This window comes from Gossypium hirsutum, chromosome A08 (genome assembly GCF_007990345.1).
Source record: "Gossypium hirsutum isolate 1008001.06 chromosome A08, Gossypium_hirsutum_v2.1, whole genome shotgun sequence".
Taxonomy (NCBI): domain Eukaryota; kingdom Viridiplantae; phylum Streptophyta; class Magnoliopsida; order Malvales; family Malvaceae; genus Gossypium; species Gossypium hirsutum.
In genome coordinates, this window is record NC_053431.1 from 51,565,158 (window position 1) to 51,570,900 (window position 5,743).

The following is a 5,743-nucleotide window of genomic DNA, read 5'->3' on the forward strand; positions in this document are numbered from 1 at the left end:
AACATATGATGATGTTATTTCCAACCAACATGCCAAATGAAATTTGATATGTAACCCTATATATAATTATGTTATTATAATATGTTATTATAATATGTACTAATTGTATATATATATATGATAGTATATGATAAAACTAGTTACATGTTCAAGGTTTAGGTTGCACATCATAATAGAAGAATGCACATTGTAATATAATAATATAATAATAATTATTATACATTCACAATTAGTTATATAACAATTGATATATTATATGTCCTTAAACGTGTATGTATACTATTTTTTATAATATAATATGTAGTAAGGATAATTATGCCACATTATAAAGTAAATTTGTATTATAATATTTATTTATAGTTAATTTTTTTTAAGAATATTGAGCAGATCAAATAATAAAATGGATAATCACACATCTAGAAATTCTGATGATTTCATTTCATTTTTCAGTTAGGTTTGCGGATACAAAAGAATAATATCTAAGAGAAGCTACAAGAGATTCAAGAGAATAGGATGTTAAATAAGATATATTTTATTATAATTTTAAAAATAAATTTAAATAATTATATTTAATTTTATCATTAATTAAAATATCTAATTTTAGAAAAAATATTGATATTGATATTTATATGTTATGTATTAGTTTATGTAAAATTTAATTAAAGTTGAACACTAGCCTTGATGGTTAAAGCACAGTTTTAATTGTTAAAGGTTGAACTTATTTGATTGGCCTGGTGGCTAAGGGTTGCTCACCCATAGAACCCATCCTGATTTGAACTTTGAACTGTTGGATTTGGTACCCTGAGTGTAATATATTTGTTTTATTTGTTTATATTTTTCTAGCAAATTTGTTTAATAAAATATCTATTAATTACATTAATATCCTTTGTATATTTTCCTTAATGTTTTTGCACGCAAAAAAAAATGGAAGCAAATATTTGTTCACTGGTTATCTAACATTTAACTAATACTAAGTGATATTACGTGGTCGGATCGTAATATCGAAACAAAACTTGTATTAGTAGATGAACTTAAACATGTCCTTAGTGTAATTGGAAATAAGCAAATCGATTGAAAGACTAATATGCCGTCTATCAAGTCCAATTGGGAAGATGCTTGAGCATTGGAGCAGATGACTCCCAGAAGATAGAGACATAAATGTGATTGACTGGACTAACAGTACATTAGACAAGGGCCAATTAGAATATATCCTAGATTCATTTATGAATTTATTCACTTTTGATGTACATAGTGTTAGATACCTAAATCCTAAGTAGATGATGGACTATGTATGCATGACTTGTATACTTTGATGTAAGTAAAAACTTAAGTTCAAATCAATAAGGAACCATAAGCTGGTGCATTGAGTATACAACTTCTACAGTATGTAGTATTATTCACAGTAGTGGAATTCATTGCTCGACTAAAGGGTAAATAATATCCTCTCATCGACATTACATGATAGATGAAAAGTAAACGTGGTTAGGGGTCTTTTGCCTTTGTGATAAATGACTTGATTACTATTTGATAGTAATTGACTTTTCATAAAGGAAGATGTAATGGTTACCATGAGATAAATAAGATCATATTGGGAGAACGAATTTATCCTAAAGAGATTAAGGATATCCTATGATGGTGACCGCGCCCAGGTGTGCGTGCACAGAGGGTTAAAATAATGCAATTATGTATATAAAGTGTGGTGCCTGTTTAACATCCCAAAACCTGGCCCAAAAATCTTGACCGAATTTTAGAGGTCACATCATTGAATTCCAAATTTCTCTTCAAAAGTCAACCTCTTTGTTTGTTCAACAAAATTTCCTATGCTTTGCAAAAATGTTTGATTGGCGTTAACAATTAAGTCAAGAATAAACCAATTTGGTGTTATTTGAATAGTTTCAAAATGCGTGAAATTTGACAATCTTAACCCAAAATTCAAAACCAGTAATACAATAGAAAATATGTTGTTTACCTTTTAACAGGAGACCACATGTCATTTCTCAAAAATCGTGTGAACTTTAGAATAGTTGCAAAAAGACTAGTTAAAAACCATGCATGAAATTTTTCAGAAAACTTGTTCAAAATCGGAAACACGTAGTTTAACAAAATGTCCAAACTCAACCCATACCACAGTTTGTATAATTGCCTTACAAATAATTTTTAAATTAACCATATTAAACTTATGAAAATTTTAATTAAACCGACTGTCATCAAAACTTCCTAAGACCTCCGATGTGCTGAAGCCAGAGCTTAACCAAGATCATTACCTAAAAGAAAAGAAACTAAGAGAGGGTGAGCTATGCGAGCTTAGTACGAGTCTGAAATAAAAAATGATATCAAATGACGAGGTTTCAAAGCAAATATCCCATATAAGAGTACACAGTTAATGCAAGAAAATCTTGAACCAACAGTCAAAAGTACGAATACGTTACCATAAGCCATTTAAAGTAACGCATACATCATTCCATACACACAAAAGAACTTACACACCAAAATATTGGTCAATTCACAACCAATTTGAAAATTACTTAATCAAATACTGATTCATTAATGCAAACCGAATGCAACAAGTTGAAATCCTGCCTAACCAACCAAATGCCACTTCGACTACCCTACACACCACAATTGGTCTATAGTAAGCCTATCCATCCTGCACACCACATAGGACCATGATAGACGCATCCACTATACACACCACAAATGTGGAACTAAGCCACTCGAATAATAATATGTAGGTGAGCTGTCATATGTTTAAATCATGCGATAATCTACTGTACAGAAAAATTGTAGTTAAACTGCTGAACCAGTCTTCATTTCCTTCGCAACCAAAAACCCCAATTTTATGCAAATGCATGAATGCACTCCATTTGCTAACAAACTCAAAAAAATAGTAACTCATATTTAGTCGGTCAATTTTAGAATCAGTTTTACTTGTATTACAGTACTAGGTAATGTCACCAATTTATTTATCACGTTACATAAAGGCTTAAACAAACAATTAGCTTTAATCCTATAATCGCAAATACACACACGAGTCTAGGCTAAAACAAAGTCCCAAACATATTTATAGAGGCCTCAACGAACGTTGGACTACACAAGAATTAAAATGAGTCAGCTTACAACACAAAACAAAAATCTGCGAAACAGAGCCCACATTGCCGTGTGGGAGAGTCTAGGCCATGTGAAGAGTCTACACGGCTGTGTGAAAGAGGGGCATGCCTGTGTCAAAGAGGCACACGGCCATGTGACGAAGACACATGCCCATGTGATAGAGTTACAAGGCCGTGTGAGTAGCCCGTGTAACTCACTGTGCAAATGTTCAAAATTAGCAAAATTAACAAGCAGAGTAGACACGGCCGTGTGGCTGAGAAACACGGCTGTATGTTTAAAGAACGTGCCCATGTGAAAAATGATAAAATCCCCAAATAGTGATCACATGGCCGTATGGCCAGCTCGTGTGGCACACCCCAGGTTGTGTGACTCAAGAATACCCTAATTCCACAGCGGCACATGATCGTGTGGACTTCTCGTGTGTGGCACACGCCTGTGTGGTCACAAAACCACACCGAAATCAACTGAAATTGTGAATTTCACCATCAAATCAACTGCTAACCATTTAATTTCAGAAACACACCTGAAATTGCGATTCCAAGCACCAACGAACAATCGAAACGTCTCAATTCCACCATTTTTAAAAACTCATTAACCAACATAACAACCTATAAGCATTCACCCAAATTGGTACTAACAAAAGACCTAAAACAATTAACCCATAACTAAAAGGAAAGTAATAAAACAATACTAATACTTACTCGATTCCACACTTAGCAATTGAACAAGGAACGACTTTGGAAAAAAATAACTAACGACAACAATTTTGAAATGAAAAAGAACAAAAATTGAGGAACAAAAGAGAAAGGAAATATTAGAAGTAAAACATAAAAGAAAAAAAATGTTGAAACAGATATGGAAGCAAAAAAAGGTCAAATCTAAAATTGGGGAAAAAACCAAAACTAACCAACATGAGAGAAATTTTAGGAAGTTTTTATTTATTTTATTATTCTTATTATCTTATAAAATAAAAATAATTCAAATACAAATTAATTAATAACCAATTTATCAAAAACCCTTCAAATCTTTTAACAAACATATTTTAAGAATTAAAAACAAATAATAATGCTTAAAAAAGAATGATTCCTACATTGCACACGTATGGACTCGAACTCCAAACCAAAGGCTATGCTACCAAAGACTTGGCCACAAAACCAAATGGCTTATTCTGACACTAAAATGTGAAAATCAACTTAACAGTCCCACCGAACCACTGACCCGACCAACTAACCTAAATAATTTTAACCCCATTTTTGAGGTGCTATAGTCTGCAAATGAACACGTCAAATTGTAATATAGAATGATTTACAACAAAATACTGGGGGTATTTGAGGATCATACCTAAGGGAGGTATGACTAAATTAAGTTAAACAGTAATAACAAACATGATAAACTAAGTCTAAATAGTTACTAGTCTACTAAATATAGTACGACTAACTATTAATTATGAATGTGAATTTAAGTACAAAGAGGAATAAATTGCTTAAATATGAAAACTAACATATTAACAATCAAAAACGAAAAACAAGAGCTTGATTAATATCCATGGTTGTAATTAACCTAGAGTTAGGGATTCTACTGATTAATTATTAATCGACCTAATTAATACCTTTTAGCCTATAATTACATCAACTAATCAACTTATTCCACTTTTTTTTCGATCGAATGGATCTAAACTGAGCTAAATCGAATTGATTCTAAGTAGAATACTCTTTCGGTCTCATCTACCTAAATTACTACCTGGAGTTGTTAATTCTAAGGTTTTGTAACACCCCATACCCGACCCAATCGCTGAATCTGAACTACAAGGTGCTACGCTCCATGATCATATTTAACTAAAACATCCATTCATACATTTTTCATATCAAAATAGCTTAATACATATATTATTTATAACTTCGTTAGCTAATTGACTTTTCCAATGAATTTAATACAATTATATATACCCTTAATTTAAGCTATAAAAATTTTACAATGTAGCTTTACTGTATTAACATATTCATTTAGTCTTGGAAATAATATTCTGTGACCACACTTAGTTAAAATTCAACACTAACCTTAAGGCTTCGCTTCTAGGTCGCCCTGTTGTATGCATATTACAACTAAGAAGTAGGTATGCTTGAGGACGAAAAATTCTAGCCCAGTCCCTCCTCGAATCGTTGATGTGATAGCCCTAAAGTGACCCTAGTCGGAAAGCGGTTTCGGGACTGCTAAACCGAGTCACCAAATTATTTGAATATAATGATTATTGTCTAAAATATGTGAATATGAATGTGTGAAAGTTTTAAGCTTCGATTTAGTCAATTGCATGTGAATTTAGCTAATAGGACTTATGTGTGACACTTTTGAAATGTGATAGGTCGATCTATAAGGATCTATTAGTGCATGAGATCAAAAGGGTGGACTTGCATGTCAATTTACCCCTTAATTAGTAAGTGGCCGGCCATGACAAGGAGGTTGGACAAAATGTTATGGGTAAAACATGTCATAAACATGTTATGTTAGTGATTTATGTTAGGAAAAATAAAATAAGGAGTATGGGCAATAAAATAATAATGGGAAGGTAAATGATGATGAAAAAAAAGAAAAAAAAAGCTCTCATGTTGTTCTTGGCCGAATAGAAGAAAGAAAAAGA